A 21,153-nucleotide genomic window follows, 5' to 3' on the forward strand; every position below is an offset into this window, starting at 1 on the left:
AATAATAATAAAAAAAAGTGAGATAAGTTGTGGGCGTCAGTTAATTAAAGACTTGATTCACTTCATAGCGTCCTTAAACCAATCCAGTTTGACCCTGGAACTGACTAAAAGGGTAGAAAATGGATGGATGGATGGATAAAGCCGCAATTTTACAACAGAAAAAGTAACTTTTTGACGAGAAGAAATAAGAATTTCTTGGTAAAAATGCTGACATTTTGTGAACATTTTTTTTAATTCAACAGACTTAATTGCAATTATAAAAGATGACGTTTGAATATTATGTAAACAAAGTTTAAAAGATGAAAATTGTAAAACACAAATATATATTTTTTTTTAGAAAATACTGCATGTTATTTATCCATCCATCCATTTTTCTACCGCTTGTCCCCTTTGGGAATGCGGCGTACACCCTGGACAAGTCGCCACCTCATCACAGTTATTTAAAAAATATAAAAAGATTAATTAAAAAAATAAAATTGTGATATAAGTTGTAACCCCCGATTGTAGCTGAGATAGGCACCAGCGGCCCCGCGACCCCAAAGGGAATAAAAGGGTAGAAAATGGATGGATGGATGGATAAAGCCGCAATTTTACAACAGAAAAAGTAACTTTTTGACGAGAAGAAATAAGAATTTCTTGGTAAAAATGCTGACATTTTGTGAATATTTTTTTAATTCAACAGACTTTATTGCAATTATAAAAGATGAAAGTTTGAATATTATGTAAACAAAGTTTAAAAGATGAAAATTGTAAAACACAAATATATATATATATTTTTTTAGAAAATGCTGCATGTTATTTATCCATCCATCCATTTTTCTACTGCTTGTCCCCTTTGGGAAGGCGGCGTACACCCTGGACAAGTCGCCACCTTATCACAGTTATTTGAAAAATATTTTTTTTTTAATTAAAAAAATTAAAAAAGTGAGATAAGTTGTGGGTGTCAGTTAATAAAAGACTTGATTCACTTCATAGCGTTCTTAAACCAATCCAGTTTGACCCTGGAACTGACTAAAAGGGTAGAAAATGGATGGATGGATGGATAAAGTCGCAATTTTACAACAGAAAAAGTAGCTCTTTGACGAGAAGAAATATGAATTTCTTGGTAAAAATGCTGACATTTTGTGAACATTTTTTTTTAATTCAACAGACTTTATTGCAATTATAAAAGATTAAAGTTTGAATATTATGTAAACAAAGTTTAAAAGATGAAAATTGTACAACAAAAATGTTTAGTTTTTTTTAGAAAACGCTGCATGTTATTTATCCATCCATCCATTTTCTACCGCTTGTCCCCTTTGGAAAGGCGGTGTACACCCTGGACACGTCGCCATCTTATCACAGTTATTTGAAAAATATTTAAAAAAATAATAATAATAATAAAAAAAAGTGAGATAAGTTGTGGGTGTCAGTTAATTAAAGACTTGATTCACTTCATAGCGTCCTTAAACCAATCCAGTTTGACCCTGGAACTGACTAAAAGGGTAGAAAATGGATGGATGGATGGATAAAGTCGCAATTTTACAACAGAAAAAGTAGCTCTTTGACGAGAAGAAATATGAATTTCTTGGTAAAAATGCTGACATTTTGTGAACATTTTTTTTTAATTCAACAGACTTTATTGCAATTATAAAAGATGAAAGTTTGAATATTATGTAAACAAAGTTTAAAAGATGAAAATTGACAAACACAAATATTTTTTTTAGAAAATGCTGCATGTTATTTATCCACCCATCCATTTTTCTACCGCTTGTCCCCTTTGGGAAGGCGGCATACACCCTGGACAAGTCGCCACCTTCATCACAGTTATTAAAAAAAAAAAAAAAATCTATTAAATTTTTTTTTTTTAAAAAGTGAGTTAAGTAGTGGGCGATTCACTTCATAGCGTTCTTAAACCAATCCAGTTTGACCCTGGAACTGACTAAAAGGGTAGAAAATGGATGGATGGATGGATAAAGCCGCAATTTTACAACAGAAAAAGTAGCTCCCTGACGAGAAGAAATATGAATTTCTTGGTAAAAATGCTGACATTTTGTGAACATTTTTTTTTTAATTCAACAGACTTTATTGCAATTATAAAAGATGAATGTTTGAATATTATGTAAACAAAGTTTAAAAGATGAAAATTGTAAAACACAAATATATATATATATATTTTTTTTTTTAGAAAATGCTGCATTTTATTTATCCATCCATCCATTTTTCTACCGCTTGTCCCCTTTGGGAAGGCGGTGTACACCCTGGACAAGTCGCCACCTTATCACAGTTATTTGAAAAATATTTAAAAATAAATTTAAAAAAGTGAGATAAGTTGTGGGCGTCAGTTAATCAAAGACTTGATTCACTTCATAGCAAGAAATATGAATTTCTTGGTAAAAATGCTGACATTTTGTGAACATTTTTTTTTAATTCGACATTATTGCAATTATTAAAGATGAAAGTTTGAATATTATGTGAACAAAGTTTAAAAGATGAAAATTGTAAAACACAAATATATATATATTTTTAGAAAATGCCGCATTTTATTTATCCATCCATCCATTTTCCTACCGCTTGTCCCCTTTGGGAAGGCGGTGTACAGCCTGGACAAGTCGCCACCTCATCACAGTTATTTAAAAAAAAAAAAAAATCTATTAAATTTTTTTTTTTTTTTAAGTGAGTTAAGTAGTGGGCGATTCACTTCACAGCGTTCTTAAACCAATCCAGTTTGACCCTGGAACTGACTATTTGTACCCCCCCCCCCCTTAACCAAGATGCATTGCGGTGACAACAGGTGCGTCCACATGCAGCGTGGGCTGGAAGCGGGGAAAGGAGAGGGGGAAGAGGGGTTAGTGACGGGGGTGTCGCAGCCTACCTGCGCCTGGAGCCACCGGAGAGTCGTCCGCCTCCCCAACCGCCGCCGCGCTCGGTCCGGACCGGCGGCAAACGGCTCGTCGCGTTACCCCGGAGCTCCTCTCAGTCGGTCGGCATCGGTCCGCGGTCACCTGGCCACGCGACGAGCCGCTCAATCAAGTGGTTCACGGCGGCCGGCATGTCCGCTCGTTCGACCCCCCAGGCGTCCGGTACCGCGCGGACACTTCCACATCCGCACGCGGCGTCGGTTCGAGTCCGGTCCGCTCCGAAAACAACCGGGGAGAGAGAAAGAGAGAGAAAGAGAGAGAGGTCTTTCCCGCCCTTACACTTAACCCATTTACATGTCTCCCAGGTGGGCGGGGCCACAAGAGGAGGGGGTGAGAAGTAGTTGTGCGCGTGCGTGAGACGGACACTGTCGCCTCCCCGCGCGACATCCGCTATAATGTGTGTGTGTTAGGGCCACGCACGCGCGCGCGCGCCCACGCGCACTGATTATGATGTACGAGCCCCTCCAAAGGGTTTCCTCCTGACAATTGCGACGATTACTTATTGTTCTCTTTAATTGGCCCGCGGCCCTGATATCGGCCCCATATGCGTCATGTATCATGTATGTACGCGTTGGAAAATATGTGCATATATCACGCATGTTTAGACACATTAAATATAGAACATTCTAGAGAAGGCTGACATGGAAGCGTTTGTACGCCCGCATTATGTAGTCCAAAAAAAATAGATAAACATTATCAATCATCACTCAATCAATGTTTACTTATATAGCCCTAAATCACTAGTGTCTCAAAGGGCTGCACAAACCACCACGACATCCTCGGTAGGCCCACATAAGGGCAAGGAAAACTCACACCCAGTGGGACGTCGGTGACAATGATGACTATGAGAACCTTGGAGAGGAGGAAAGCAATGGATGTCGAGCGGGTCTAACATGATACTGTGAAAGTTCAATCCGCAATGGATCCAACACAGTCGCGAGAGTCCAGTCCAAAGCGGATCCAACACAGCAGCGAGAGTCCCGTTCACAGCGGAGCCAGCAGGAAACCATCCCAAGCGGAGGCGGATCAGCAGCGCAGAGATGTCCCCAGCCGATACACAGGCAAGCAGTACATGGCCACCGGATCGGACCGGACCCCCTCCACAAGGGAGAGTGGGACATAGGAGAAAAAGAAAAGAAACGGCAGATCAACTGGTCTAAAAAGGGAGTCTATTTAAAGGCTACGGTATACAAATGAGTTTTAAGGTGAGACTTAAATGCTTCTACTGAGGTGGCATCTCAAACTTTTACCGGGAGGGCATTCCAGAGTACTGGAGCCCAAAAAAAAGTCCTACTGAAAGCCACTACTAGCGACCACGCAGTCTGATAGTTTATATATCAATGATGAAATATTAACATTGCAACACATGCCAATACGGCCTTTTTAGTTTACTAAATTGCAATTTTAAATTTCCCGAGAGTTTCGTCTTGAAAACGTCGTGTAATGATGACGTGTACGCAAGACGTCACGGGTTTTTAGGAAGTATGAGCGCTGCACACACACAGCTAAAAGTCGTCTGCTTTAACGGCATAATTACACCGTATTTTGGACATCTGTGTTGCTGAATCTTTTGCAATTTGTTCAATTAATATTGGAGAAGTCACAGTACAAAGATGGAGTTGGGAAGCTTTAGCCACACAAACACACGGTGATTCCTTGTTTAAAATTCCCGGAGGTGAGACTTTACTATGGATCACAGCGAACATGGATCCCGACCGAATGTCAACCAGCTGGTTTCGGTGAGAAAATTGTGGTTAAAAAGTCGCTTCTTACCGGAGATCAGCTGAGCTTGTGTCGTCCATAAAGCTGCCGTCGACTTCCCTGAGACATTAGCGTCAAGACACCCGTGGACACACCCCTCCGACTATCAGGTACTATTAACCTCACTAAAACACTAGCAACACAATAGAAAGATAAGGGATTTCCCAGAATTATCCTAGTAAATGTGTCTAAAAACATCTGAATCCGTTCCAATGCAATCGCGTTTTTTTTTTTTTCTAGTCCGTCGCTATCAATCTCCTCAAACATGAATCTTTCATCCTCACTCAAATTAATGGGGAAATTGTCGTTTTCTCGGTCCGAATAGCTGTTTTTGTTGGAGGCTCCCATTAAAATCAATGTGAATATGTGAGGAGCCATCAACATGTGACGTCATCGTCTGCAACTTCCGGTAGAGGCAGGGCTTTTCTCTTAGCGCCGAAAGTTGCAAACTTTATCGTGGATGTTCTCTACTAAATCCTTTCAGCAAAAATATGGCAATATCGCGAAATGATCAAGTATGACACATAGAATGGACCTGCTATCCCCGTTTAAATAAGAAAATCTCATTTAAATTAATTAGCCACACAAACACACGGTGATTCCTTGTTTAAAATTCCTGGAAGTGAGACTTTACTATGGATCAGAGCGAACATGGATCCCGACCGAATGTCAACCAGCAGGTTTCGGTGAGAAAATTGTGGTAGAAAGTCGCTTCTTACCGGATATCAGCTGAGCTTGTGTAGTCCATAAAGCTGCCGTCGAGTCCCCTGAGACACTGGCGTCAAGACACCCCTCCGACTATCAGGTACTATTAAACTCACTAAAACACTAGCAACACAATAGAAAGATAAGGGATTTCCAAGAATTATCCTAGTAAATCTGTCTAAAAACATCTGAATCCGTCCCAATGCAATCGCGTTTTTTTTTTTCTAGTCCATCGCTATCAATATCCTCAAACACGAATCTTTCATCCTTGCTCAAATTAATGGGGAAATTGTCGTTTTCTCGGTCCGAATAGCACTTTTTGTTGGAGGCTCCCATTAAAAACAATGTGAATATGTGAGGAGCCATCAACATGTGACGTCATCGTCTGCGACTTCCTGTAGAGGCAGGGCTTTTCTCTTAGCGCCGAAAGTTGCGAACTTTATCGTGGATGTTCTCTACTAAATTCTTTCAGCAAAAATATGGCAATATCGCGAAATGATCAAGTATGACACATAGAATGGACCTGCTATCCCCGTTTAAATAAGAAAATCTCATTTAAATTAATTAGCCACACAAACACACGGTGATTCCTTGTTTAAAATTCCTGGAAGTGAGACTTTACTGTGGATCAGAACGGTCAAGCGAACATGGATCCCGACCGAATGTCAACCAGCAGGTTTCGGTGAGAAAATTATGTTAAAAAGTCAGTTCTTACCGGATATCAGCTTAGTCTGTGCCGCCCATAAAGCTGCCGTTGACTTCCATGAAACACTGGCGTCAAGAGACCCCTCCGACTATCAGGTACTATTAAACTCACTAAAACACTAGCAACACAATAGAAAGATAAGGGATTTCCCAGAATTATCCTAGTAAATGTGTCTAAAAACATCTGAAACGCAGTATTTTGGAGATCTATGTTGCTGAATCTTTTGCAATTTGTTCAATTAATAATGGAGAAGTCAAAGTAGAAAGATGGAGTTGGGAAGCTTTAGCCTTTAGCCACACAAACACACAGTGATTCCTTGTTTAAAATTCACGGAGGTGAAACTTTACTATGGAGCAAGAGAACATGGATCCCAACCGAATGTCAACCAGCAGGTTTCGGTGAGAAAATTGTGGTTAAAAAGTCGCCTCTTACCGGAGATCAGCTGAGCTTGTGCCGTCCATACAGCTGCCGTCGACTTCCCTGAGACATTGGCGTCAAGACACCCGTGGACACACCCCTCCGACTATCAGGTACTATTAACCTCACTAAAACACTAGCAACACAATAGAAAGATAAGGGATTTCCCAGAATTATCCTAGTAAATGTGTCTAAAAACATCTGAATCCGTTCCAATGCAATCGCTTTTTTTTTTTTTTCTAGTCCATCGCTATCAATATCCTCAAACACAAATCTTTCATCCTCACTCAAATTAATGGGGAAATTGTCGTTTTCTCGGTCCGAATAGCACTTTTTGTTGGAGGCTCCCATTAAAAACAATGTGAATATGTGAGGAGCCATCAAACATGTGACGTCATCGTCTGCGACTTCCTGTAGAGGCAGGGCTTTTCTCTTAGCGCCGAAAGTTGCGAACTTTATCGTGGATGTTCTCTACTAAATCCTTTCAGCAAAAATATGGCAATATCGCGAAATGATCAAGTATGACACATAGAATGGACCTGCTATCCCCGTTTAAATAAGAAAATCTCATTTAAATTAATTAGCCACACAAACACACGGTGATTCCTTGTTTAAAATTCCTGGAGGTGAAACTATACTATGGATCACAGCGAACATGGATCCCGACCGAATGTCAACCAGCAGGTTTCGGTGAGAAAATTGTGGTAAAAAGTCGCTTCTTACCGGATATCAGCTGAGTCTGTGCCGCCCATAAAGCTGCCGTCGACTTCCCTGAGACACTGGCGTCAAGACACCCCTCCGACTATCAGGTACTATTAAACTCACTAAAACACTAGCAACACAATAGAAAGATAAGGGATTTCCCAGAATTATCCTAGTAAATGTGTCTAAAAACATCTGAATCGCAGTATTTTGGACATCTGTGTTGCTGAATCTTTTGCAATTTGTTCAATTAATATTGGAGAAGTCACAGTAGAAAGATGGAGTTGGGAAGCTTTTGTCACAGTTATTTGGTGTCGAACCCCAAGATGCAGAGAAGCAGGCAGGTATTTGGTAAGTCAACATGATTTAATAAAGATACTAAGACAAAAACAAAACCGAAAGGGTACAAACAAAAAGCACGCACATGGGCGGATATAACAAACTAAGGGCTATGAACAAACTAATCGGAAGCAGGGAACAAAATACAGTAAGCTACAAAACAACTACCAAATATAGCTTACCACTAAGGTGCATTCACACGACCAGTAGGAATGACAAGTAGAAAATGACATTGACACGACAATAATCCAGCCCTGATTGGAGGAGAAAACAGGTCTTAAATAATGGCGGGCTGATTGATCCCAGGTGTGGCCAGGTGCCAATCAAGGGTTACACAGCACTCAGGGAGACAAACAGGGAACAGAACCAAAAAAAAAAGTGCTGACAGGAACTAAAGACAAACACAGAGGAAAAACTAAGACATAGACCAAAACTGTCAGGGACAAGCCTGACAGGTTTAGACTTTAGCCACACAAACACACAGTGATTGTGTGGCTAAAATTGCGAACCTTATAGTGGATGTTCTCTACTAAATCCATCCATTTTTCTACCGCTTATTCCCTTGTGGGGTTGCGGGGGGCGCTGGCGCCTATCTCAGCTACAATCGGGCGGAAGGCGGGGTACACCCTGGACAAGTCGCCACCTCATCGCAGGGCCAACACAGATAGACAAACAACATCCACACTCACATTCACACAATAGGGCCAATTTTTAGTGTTGCCAATCAACCTATCCCCAGGTGCATGTCTTTGGAAAAGCGAAAAAGGCCTACTGAAATTAGATTTTCTTATTTAAACGGGGATAGCAGGTCCATTCTATGTGTCATACTTGATCATTTCGCGATATTGCCACATTTTTGCTGAAAGGATTTAGTAGAGAACATCCACGATAAAGTTAGCAACTTTCGGTGCTAAGAGAAAAGCCCTGCCTCTACAGGAAGTCGCAGACGATGACGTCACATGTTTGATGGCTCCTCACATATTCACATTGTTTTTAATGGGAGCCTCCAACAAAAAGTGCTATTCGGACCGAGAAAACGACAATTTCCCCATTAATTTGAGCGAGGATGAAAGATTCGCGTTTGAGGATATTGATAGCGACGGTCTAGAAAAAAAAAAAAAAACGCGATTGCATTGGGACGTATTCCGATGTTTTTAGACACATTTACTAGGATAATTCTGGGAAATCCCTTCTCTTTCTATTGTGTTGCTAGTGTTTTAGTGAGTTAAATAGTACCTGATAGTCGGAGGGGTGTGTCCACGGGTGTCTTGACGCTAATGTCTGCGGGGAGTCGACGGCAGCTTTTCGCCGGTAAGAAGCGACTTTTTAACCACAATTTTCTCAACCTGCTGGTTGACATGTGGTCGGGATCCATGTTCGCTGTGATCCATAGTAAAGTTTCACCTCCAGGAATTTTAAACAAGGAATCACCGTGTGTTTGTGTGGCTAAAGGCTAAAGCTTCCCAACTCCATCTTTCTACTTTGACTTCTCCAATATTAATTGAACAAATTGCAAAAGATTCAGCAACACAGATGTCCAAAATACTGTGTAATTATGCCGTTAAAGCAGACGACTTTTAGCTGTGTGTGTGTGCAGGGCTCATACTTCCTAAAAACCCGTGACGTCACGCGTACACGTCATCATTACACGACGTTTTCAAGACGAAACTTCGCGGGAAATTTAAAATAGCAATTTAGTAAACTAAAAAGGCAGTATTGGCATGTGTTGCAATGTTAATATTTCATCATTGATATATAAACTATCAGACTACGTGGTGGGTAGTAGTGGCTTTCAGTAGGCCTTTAAAGGGACCGACTTTTGCTGGTGTTTCCATTCAACATATCTTTACCTGCACCTTACCTACCTTCCCTGCATCCTGTGGTCACACTGCTGCTTCTTTCTTTCACCCATATGTAACCGGTGGTCTTGTCCTCTGCGTTGTGTGTGATTTATGGAACACGACCGACACCAGGGGTTTCTCAGCTGCACTTTACTGATGATACAGAACACAATTGTCATCAAAAACTTTCTGCCCTTCTCCCGTTATCGTAGACAAAAAAGGGAAGTTGGTGGGCGTGTCCAACGCATATAAAAAGACAGGTGTCACAGTAATTATTGCAGTAGGAGGGACAACGAGACAATGGTTCCACATTGACAAAACATCAAACAGTATTCATGTATTTACATGTAACTTACATATTTTGTGTAATCATAACAATAATAAAACATTAGAAAATACATTATTTACAAGACGTAATTGACCCTGTTACACATACACATATCTTTACCTGCACGTTACCTACCTTCTCTGTATCCTGGTGCCTCCTTCTTTCACCCAGTCAACATATCTTTACCCGCGCAGTACCTACCTTCTCTGCATTGTGTGGTCACGCTGGTGCTTCCCTGCTTTTAAGCGGCCATCTTGAGACGGCAGCAGCGCAGCAGTTCTTTGAAGGCTCGTAAAATCAAAACCAGAGCAGTTAGAAAAAGTCTTTTGTCAACTTCTAATCAGAAGGGTTCAATCAATTACCAGGAATTGATTAATGTGGTTAAAAAACTTTTACAGGTGTTACCATTTAGTGGTCAATTGTATGGAATATGTACTGAACTGTGCAATCTACTGATAAAAGTATCAATCAATCAATCTCTCTCCTGTGGTAGTTTGAAGCCGACACAACAAACGCGGTCAGAGGAGATAAAGTTTGAAAAAAGGTGACGGGTTTTAACAAAACTTTTGTTTTGAAGGGGTAATTGTCAACTTCCTGTCGATTTTTGCTGTAGGATGTCAATGAATGAAATGTAGGTCTAAGTGAGACCTACATAGAGGTTTTTGTTTCATGTCTCTACGACATTCCTACCGGAAGTTACAAACAGTTTTGTCTGTGTTTTCTTCCCTAGAGCAGTTTTGTCTGTGTTTTCTTTCCAAGAGCAGTTTTGTCTGTGTTTTTTTCCTAGGGGGCACTAGAGCGCAATTTTTAGTTTTGGGATTTTGTTTTTTATTAAATCGCAATTTTCACCAGTCCTGATGTGTGTGTCCAGTTTGGTGAGTTTTGAAGCATTTTAAGGGGGTCAAATTACAGCTCAAAGAGGCAAAAATGAAATTTTTTAGGAAACTTTTGTTGTGAAGGGTTTTTTGCCAACTGTGCAATCTACTAATAAAAGCATCAATCAATTAGTCTCTCTCCTGTGGTAGTTTGAAGCCGACACAACAAACGCACTCAGAGGAGATAAAGTTTGAAAAAAGGTGACGGGTTTTTACAAAACTTTTGTTGAGTTTTGCTGTAGGATGTCAATGAATGAAATGTAGGTCTAAGTGAGACCTACATAGAGGTTTTTGTTTCATGTCTCTACGACATTCCTACCGGACGTTACAAGCAGTTTTGTCTGTGTTTTCTTCCCAAGAGCAGTTTTGTCTGTGTTTTATTCCTAGGGGGCACTAGAGCGCAATTTGTAGTTTTGGGATTTTGTTTTTTATTAAATCGCAATTTTCACCAGTCCCGATGTGTGTGTCCAGTTTGGTGAGTTTTGAAGCATTTTAAGGGGGTCAAATTACAGCTCAAAGAGGCAAAAATTAATTTTTTTAGGAAACTTTTGTTGTGAAGGGTTTTTTGCCAACTGTGCAATCTACTAATAAAAGTATCTATCAATCAGTCTCTCTCCTGTGGTAGCTTGAAGCCGACACAACAAACGCGCTCAGAGGAGATAATGTTTGAAAAAAGGTGACAGGTTTTTACAAAACTTTTGTTGAGTTTTGCTGTAGGATGTCAATGAATGAAATGTAGGTCTAAGTGAGACCTACATAGAGGTTTTTGTTTAATGTCTCTACGACATTCCTACCGGAAGTTACAAACAGTTTTGTCTGTGTTTTCTTCCCAAGAGCAGTTTTGTCTGTGTTTTCTTTCCAAGAGCAGTTTTGTCTGTGTTTTATTCCTAGGGGGCACTAGAGCGCAATTTTTAGTTTTGGGATTTTGTTTTTTATTAAATCGCAATTTTCACCAGTCCTGATGTGTGTGTCCAGTTTGGTGAATTTTGAAGCATTTTAAGTTGGTGAAATTACAGCTCAAAGAGGCAAAAATGAAATTTTTTAGGAAACTTTTGTTGTGAAGGGTTTTTTGCCAACTGTGCAATCTACTAATAAAAGTATCAATCAATCAGTCTCTCTCCTGTGGTAGTTTGAAGCCGACACAACAAACGCGCTCAGAGGAGATAATGTTTGAAAAAAGGTGACGGGTTTTTACAAAACTTTTGTTGAGTTTTGCTGTAGGATGTCAATGAATGAAATGTAGGTCTAAGTGAGACCTACATAGAGGTTTTTGTTTCATGTCTCTACGACATTCCTACCGGAAGTTACAAACAGTTTTGTCTGTGTTTTCTTCCCAAGAGCAGTTTTGTCTGTGTTTTCTTTCCAAGAGCAGTTTTGTCTGTGTTTTATTCCTAGGGGGCACTAGAGCGCAATTTTTAGTTTTGGGATTTTGTTTTTTATTAAATCGCAATTTTCACCAGTCCTGATGTGTGTGTCCAGTTTGGTGAGTTTTGAAGCATTTTAAGGGGGTCAAATTACAGCTCAAAGAGGCAAAAATGAAATTTTTTAGGAAACTTTTGTTGTGAAGGGTTTTTTGCCAACTGTGCAATCTACTAATAAAAGTATCAATCAATCAGTCTCTCTCCTGTGGTAGTTTGAAGCCGACACAACAAACGCGCTCAGAGGAGATAATGTTTGAAAAAAGGTGACGGGTTTTTACAAAACTTTTGTTGAGTTTTGCTGTAGGATGTCAATGAATGAAATGTAGGTCTAAGTGAGACCTACATAGAGGTTTTTGTTTCATGTCTCTATGACATTCCTACCGGAAGTTACAAGCAGTTTTGTCTGTGTTTTATTCCTAGGGGGCGCAAGAGCGCAATTTTTTGTTTTGTTTTGTTTTTGTTTTTTTATTAGATCACAATTTTCACCAGTCCCGATGTGTGTGTCCAGTTTGGTGAGTTTTGAAGCATTTTAAGTGGGGCAAATTACAGCTCAAAGAGGCAAAAATGACATATTTTATGAAACCTTTGTTTTGAAGGGGTTTTTGCCAACTCCATAACGGAAGTTACAAGCAGTTTTGTTTGTGTTTTTTCCTCGGGGGCGCTAGAGCGCAATTTTGAGTTTTGGGGTTTGGTATTTTTATTAGATGGCAATTTTTACCAGTCCTGATGTGTGTGTCAAATATGGTGAGTTTTGAAGCATTTTAAAGGGGTCAAATTACAGCTCAAAGAGGCGGCCGAATTATTATGAATAATAAAACCTTAGAAATACAACAGGGTCCTCTGTCCCAAAGGGACATTCGGTCCCTAAAAAATGTATTGTAGAGAGAAAAAAAAGCTGAACATGTGATACGGAATTTGAAAATTGTAAATACTCCTCAGCCTTCCCGGAAAGTTCTATTCAGGTTTACTGGAGAGGAGGCTACGCCGGATATAGTCGAACCTCGGATTCAGGAGGAACTGTTACGGCGCACGCGCAATCCGCTTCTCCCTCCTCAGCAGCAGCACTTGTAGAAGCTCTGCTGCAAGCACCGCAGGACACGCCCCCACTTACCTCCACAGCCGGAGGCAATCATCAATCAACACACCTGGGATTGACGAGAGGCAGCAGAATAAAGGCTCACTCCGCGCCGGAACGTAGACCTGATTCAGTAAGCTTCACGTCTCTGGCTCCTCACCTGTGTCTCTCTCTTTTGCTCGCTTTGTCTCCCTCGAGTCTAGTCCTTATTTGTCCTTGTCATCTCCTGTTCCCACAGTAGACCCGCCTCACCTGCCGATGTCCCCCTGGACTCTGACTGCCCTTCTCGACGCTCGTAAAGCCGCCGCTCCTCCACATCGAGAGGAGCCGGTTGAGGTGGTTCGGGCATCTGGTCAGGATGCCACCAGAACACCTCCCCAGGGAGGTGTTTCGGGTACGTCCAACCGGTAGGAGGCCATGGGGAAGACCCAGGACACATTGGGAAGACTATGTCTCCCGGTTGGACTGGGAACCCCTCGGGATCCCCCGGGAGGAGCTGGACGAAGTGGCTGGGGAGAGGGAAGTCTGGGCTTCCCTGCTTAGGCTGTTGCCCCCGCGACCCGACCTCGGATAAGCGGAAGATGAATGGATGGATGAAAATATGAGGGGGAAATTTTGATACATTTTTACCAGTGAAGTTGGCACGTAATGTGAATGGTAAATAAAAACAAAATACAATGATTTGCAGATCCTTTTCAACTTATATTAAATTGACTGCAAAGACAAAATATTTAGTGTTCCAGCTGAGGAACTTATTTTTGTTTGCAAATAATCGTCAACTTAGAATTTAATGGCAGCAACACGTTGCAAAAAAGTTGGCAGAGGGGCATTTTCACCACTGTGTTACATGGCCTTTCCTTTTAACAACACTCAGTAAACGTTTGGGAACTGAGGAGAGCAATTTTTGAAGTTTTTCAGGTGGAATTGTTTCCCATTCTTGCTTGATGTACAACTTAAGTTGTTCAACAGTCCAGGGTCTCGGTTGTGGTATTTTAGGCTTCATAATGTGCCACACATTTTCAATGGGAGACAGGTCTGGACTACAGGCAGGCTAGTCTAGTACCACGTGGCTTGGCATTGTCTTGCTGAAATAAGCAGGGGCGTCCATGATAACGGTGCTTGGATGACAACATATGTTGTTCCAAAACCTGTATTGACCATTCAGCATTAATGGTGCCTTCACAGATGTGTAAGTTACCCATGCCTTGGGAACTAATACACCCCCATACCATCACAGATGCTGGCTTTTCAACTTTGCGTCTAGAACAATCCGGATGCTTCTTTTCCTCTTTGTTCCAGAAGACACAACATCCAAAGTTTCCAAAAACGATTTGAAATGTGGACTCGTCAGACCACAGAACACTTTTACACTTTGCATCAGTTCATCTTAGATGAGCTCGGGCCCAGCGAAGCCAGCGGCGTTCCTGGGTGTTGTTGATAAATGGGTTTGGCTTTGCATAGCAGAGTTTTAACTTGCACTTGCAGATGTAGCGACCAACTGTAGTTACTGACAGTGGTTTTATGAAGTGTTCCTGAGCCCATGTGGTGATATCCTTTACACACTGATGTCGTTTTTTTTATGCAGTACCACCTGAGGGATCAAAGGTCCGTAATATCATTTCGCTTACGTGCAGTGATTTCTCCAGATCCTCTGAACCTTTTGATGATTTTACGGACCGTAGATGGTAAAATCCCTAAATTCCTTGCAATAGCTCGTTGAGAAATGTTGTTCTAAAACTGTTTTTGGTGACCCTCACCCCATCCTTGTTTGTGAATGACTTAGCATTTCATGGAAGCTGCTTTTATACCCAATCATGGCACCCACCTGTTCCCAATTAGCCTGCACACCTGTGGGATGTTCCAAATAAGTGTTTGATGAGCATTCCTCAACTTTTATCAGTATTTATTGCCACCTTTCCCAACTTCTTTGTCACATGTTGCTGGCATCAAATTCTAAAGTTAATGATTATTTGCTCAGAAAAAAAAAACGTTTATCAGTTTGAACATCAAATATGTTGTCGTTGTAGCATATTCAACTGAATATGGGTTGAAAAGGATTCGCAAATCATTGTATTCTGTTTATATTTACATCTAACATAATTTCCCAACTCATATGGACACGGGGTTTGTAATTGAAGCAACTTATTGCAGAAATATGAGGCTCAAAATATTAGAAACAGCTCTCATCTTTTGACAACAGAGCCGTACGCTATTAAATACACCCTCGTACTCCATGTCATCATATATAGCAGCAAATATATCTATAGCAACGCCTAACACACACACACACACACACACACACACACACACACACACACACACACACACACACACACACACACACACACACACACACACACGCGCCGATAAAGCATTGCCTTGTAAAAACAACATCAAGCATGCTGCCAAGATGGAGGTAAAAGTTGCAGTTGTCCTCAGAGGTTTGTGTCTGCAGCACAACATGAATAATGCAACAGCCACTAGATTCATTTCCACATTTTTTTGGGAAGCTGTGTGTGTGTGTGTGTGTGTGTGTGTGTGGGGGGGCGTGTAAGCACCACCACCACAGAAGATGTATGTCAAACAATAAAAGGCAAATACTTCTGCCTGGTTGAAGTTCCACTCCAATCCTGTAGATGGCAGTGAAGATGGTGGTTGCAAGACAATGAACAAAATGTGTTGTTTTTGCCCTTGACTGAGGCCACGCCCCTTCTTCACACTGTTTAATGCCAACTTGTTCAAAAGATGATTCTATCAAATTGGCCGATTGTTTAGTACGCCTGCCTCGCTGTAAAAAAGTCAGGATATTAAGTTATAATCAGCGCTTTTTCATTTATTTATTCTATAAATATCTCGAAAAAATATAAAGTAGAAAAAAGTAACAATTTTAAAACTACAATTCCAAAATTAATAATAATCATCACTTTGTTCTTTATATTATTTTATTACAAATTAATTATAAAAAAAAACCAATTATCTTCACTTTGGTTTTTTCAATTATTTATTCTATAATTATTTTAGTAAAAAAAATACAGTATGAATGAAAAAATAATCACTTTGTTTTAATGTATTTATTCCATAATTATGTTGATAAGAAAATAGAAACAAGTAAAAAAAAAAATGTTAAAATACAATTACAAAAATAATATTTATTACTTTGTACTTTATTTTATTCTATAATTTTTTTTTTACAAATGAAAATTTATTCTATAATTATTTTAATAATAAAAAAAGCATAGATAAAAAAATCCCTGTTTTTAATTATCTTAACAAAAAATAAAGTAGAAAGAAGTAAAACTTTTTAAAATACAATTATAAAAATAATAATCATCATTTTGTACTGTTTATTCTATAATTATTTTATCACAAATTAATTAGAAAAAAAGTAATTCCTTAGTTTTTTCAATTATTTATTCTATAGATATTTTTATTAAAAAAAAAAAGTATAAATGAAAAAAATAAAATCATCACTTTGTTTTTAATTAATCTATCATCATTTATTTATTCTACAATTATTTTAATTAAAAAAAATAAAGTATAAATAAAAAAAATCATCACTTTGTTTTTAATGTATTTATTCCACTTTGTACTTTGTTTATTATTATTATTTTATTACAAATTAATTAGAAAAAAAACATTCCTTAGTTTTTTCAATTATTTATTCTATAATTATTTTAATGAAAAATTAAGTGTAAATAAAAAATAAAATTATCACTTTGTTTTTAATTTATTTTGTATCGTTATCATTTATTTATCCTACAATTATTTTAATAAAAAAATTAAGTGTAAAAAAATAAATAAAAAAATTATCACTTTGTTCTAATATATTTATTCCCTAATTATCATAATAAAAAATAAAGTATAAACAAGTAAAAAATGTTAAAATACAATTACAAGAAAAATAATCATTACTTTGTACTTTCTTTTATCCTATAATTATTTTATTACAAATTAGAAAAAAAAATCATCCCTTAGTTTTTTCAATTATTTTAATCTTAATAATAAGTTTTATAAATATATAATTATATTTATAAATATATTCATATTTATAAATACATTCATTTATAAATAAATATTCATAAATATATATATTATATTTATAATTATATAATTAAATATATAATTTTATAAATATATAATTAATTCATTAAATATATAATTAATGAAATGAGTTTTATAAATATATAATTAATAATGCGTTATAAAAATATAAATATTAAGTTTTTTCAATAATTTTAATTATTTTAATTAATTTTTTTAATAAAAAAATTAAATATAAATAAAAAAAATCCATATGTGTTTCATGTATTTATTCTATAATTATCTTAAAAAATACAGTAGAACCAAGTAAAACATGTTAAAATACAATTACAAAAAATAATAATCATCACTTTGTACTTTATTAGCTTATTTTCTAATTATTTTATTACAAATTAACAAGAAAAAAATCATCCCTTTGTTTTTTAAATTGTTTATTCTATGGTAAAACAAAACAATAAAATAAACCCTTTTTAAAATAATCTATCATTATTATTTATCTATTGTACAATTATTTTGATAAAAATAATTAAATAAAAAAAAAAGTATGTTTTTTAAATAATAATCATCACTTTGAGCCACAGGGCAGCGCGGTGAGACAAGGGTTAGTGCATCTGCCTCACAATACTAAGGTCCGGCGTTCGATCCTGCGTTCGGGATCTTTCTGTGTGGAGTTTGCATGTTCTCCCCGTGAGTGCGTGGGTTCCCTCCGGGTACTCCGGCTTCCTCCCACTTCCAAAGACATGCACCTGGGGATAGGTTGATTGGCAACACTAAATTGGCCCTAGTGTGTGAATGTGAGTGTGAATGTTGTCTGTCTATCTGTGTTGGCCCTGCGATGAGGTGGCGACTTGTCCAGGGTGTACCCCGCCTTCCGCCCGAATGCAGCTGAGATAGGCTCCAGCGACCCCCCCGCGACCCCAAAAGGGAAAAGCGGTAGAAAATGGATGGACTTTGAGACACAACTGGACGAAGATGTGTCAAGTGAAGACATTTTGTTCAAATAAACCACAAGATGTTTCCTCTTTTCACATTTTCCATCCCGCACGTCCTCCAAAAACACGAGCTGATGTGAAGTGTGTGAGACGGCGTGTAATGACGTTAGCCACGCTAACTTGGACACACTTTGTCCCCGCCGGCGTCCAAACGGCAGAAAATGAAGACTTACTGCGACGTCCCCACGGGAAAAGACCAGGATGAGGAAGTGCGGATAACTTGGTGGAGACACACACACACACACACACACACACACACACACACACACACACACACACACACACACACACACACACACACACATACTAACACTTGTTATATACTAACACACACTCAGGAATTAACACACAAACAATAATGTTACACACATCAACACAAACTAAAATAAAACCCCGTTTCCATATGAGTTGGGAAATTGTGTTCGATGTAAACAGAATACAATGATTTGTAAATAATTTCCAACCCATATTCAGTTGAATATGCTACAAAGACAACATATTTCATGTTCAAACTCATAAACATTTTTGTTTTTGCAAATAATCATTAACTTTAGAATTTGATGCCAGCAACACGTGACAAAGAAGTTGGGAAAAGTGGCAAAAAATACTGATAAAGTTGAGGAATGCTCATCAAACACTTATATGGAACATCCCACAGGTGTGCAGGCTAATTGGGAACAGGTGGGTGCCATGATTGGGTATAAAAGGAGCTTCCATGAAATGCTAAGTAATTCACAAACAAGGATGGGGTGAGGGTCACCACTTTGTAAGGAAATGGTCGAACAGTTTTAGAACAACATTTCTCAACGAGCTATTCCACGGAATTTAGGGATTTTACCATCTACGGTCCGTAAAATCATCAAAAGGTTCAGAGAATATGGAGGAATCACTGCACGTAAGCGATGATATTAGGGACCTTTGATCCCTCAGGTGGTACTGCATAAAAAAAACGACATCAGTGTGTAAAGGATATCACCACATGGGCTCAGGAACACTTCATAAAACCACTGTCAGTAACTACAGTTGGTCGCTACATCTGTAAGTGCAAGTTAAAACTCTACTATGCAAAGCAAAACCCATTTATCAACAACATCCAGAAATGCCGCCGGCTTGGCTGGGCCCGAGCTCATCTAAGATGGACTGATGCGAAGGGGAAAGGTGTTCTGTGGTCGGACGAGTCCACATTTCAAATTATATTTGTAAACAGAGGACTGTGGATGTCCTCCAGAACAAAGAGGAATATAACCATTCGGATTGTTCTAGACGCAAAGTTGAAAAGCCAGCATCTGTGATGGTATGGGGGTGTATTAGTGCCCAAGGCATGGGTAACTTACACATCTGTGAAGGCACCATTAATACTGAAAGGTCCATACAGGTTTTGGAGCAACATATGTTGCCATCAAAGCAACGTTATCATGGACGCCCCTGCTTATTTCAGCAAGATAAGTGTTACAACAGCGTGGCTTCGTAAAAAAAGAGTGCGGGTACTTTACTGGCCCGCCTGCAGTCCAGACATGTCTCCCATGGAAAATGTGTGGCACATTATGAAGCGTAAAATATGACAGCGGACTGTTGAACAACTGAAGCTCTACAAAATCAAGAATGGGAAAGAATTCTACTTTCAAAAGCTTCAACATCCCAACTTTTGGTCGGGATCCATGTTCGCTGTGATCCATAGTAAAGTTTCACCTCCAGGAATTTTAAACAAGGAATCACCGTGTGTTTGTGTGGCTAAAGACTAAAGCTTCCCAACTCCATCTTTCTACTGTGACTTCTCCGATATTAATTGAACAAATTGCAAAAGATTCAGCAACACAGATGTCCAAAATACTGTGTAATTATGCCGTTAAAGCAGACGACTTTTAGCTGTGTGTGTGTGCAGCGCTCATACTTCCTAAAAACTTGTGACGTCTTGCGTACACGTCATCATTACACGACGTTTTCAAGACGAAACTTCGCGGGAAATTTAAAATTGCAATTTAGTAAACTAAAAAGGCGGTATTAGCATGTGTTGCAATGTTAATATTTCATCATTGATATATAAACTATCAGACTGCGTGGTCGCTAGTAGTGGCTTTCAGTAGGCCTTTAACACACATTAGGACTAATTATCCAGTATGATCACACACTTTAACACACACACAATAATATCACACACATGCTAATATCACACACATTAACACACACACTAATATCACAGACATTAACACACTAACTATGTAGTATGATAACACACATTAACACACAAAGTAAAATCACACACATTGACTCACACACTAATATCACACACATTAACACACACACTAATATCACACACATTAACACACTAATTATCCAGTGTAATCACACACATTAACACACAAAGTAAAATCACACACATTGACACACACACACTAATATCACACACATTAACACACTAACTATCCAGTATGATCACACACATTAACACACACACACAGTAATATCACACACACACTAATATCACACACATTAACACACTAATTATCCAGTATGATCACACACATTAACACACACACACAGTAATATCACACACACACTAATATCACACACATTAACACACTAATTATCCAGTATGATCACACACATTAACACACACACACAGTAATATCACACACACACACTAATATCACACACATTAACACACTAATTATCCAGTATGATCACACACATTAACACACTAATTATCCAGTATGATCACACACATTAACACACTAATTATCCAGTATGATCACACACATTAACACACACACACAGTAATATCACACACATTAACACACTAATTATCCAGTATGATCACACACATTAACACACACACACAGTAATATCACACACATTAACACACTAATTATCCAGTATGATCACACACATTAACACACACACACAGTAATATCACACACACACACTAATATCACACACATTAACACACTAATTATCCAGTATGATCACACACATTAACACACTAATTATCCAGTATGATCACACACATTAACACACTAATTATCCAGTATGATCACACACATTAACACACA

General features: G+C 38.6%; 1 protein-coding gene across 2 annotated transcripts in view; it reads right to left on the minus strand.

Annotated features, from left to right (window-relative positions):
• The window catches only part of LOC133551966 (calcium-binding protein 8-like), an 89,294-nt gene extending 86,134 nt beyond the window's left edge, over positions 1-3,160 (minus strand). The window contains exon 1 of one of the 2 annotated variants that reach the window (XM_061899173.1): positions 2,855-3,160. The gene's annotated coding sequence lies outside the window, so the exon portion shown is untranslated. The remainder of the gene's footprint in view (positions 1-2,854) is intronic. The other variant, XM_061899174.1, reaches the window with a different exon arrangement.
• Between the last annotated feature and the right edge of the window lie 17,993 nt (positions 3,161-21,153).

This window comes from Nerophis ophidion, linkage group LG04 (assembly GCF_033978795.1).
Source record: "Nerophis ophidion isolate RoL-2023_Sa linkage group LG04, RoL_Noph_v1.0, whole genome shotgun sequence".
Taxonomy (NCBI): domain Eukaryota; kingdom Metazoa; phylum Chordata; class Actinopteri; order Syngnathiformes; family Syngnathidae; genus Nerophis; species Nerophis ophidion.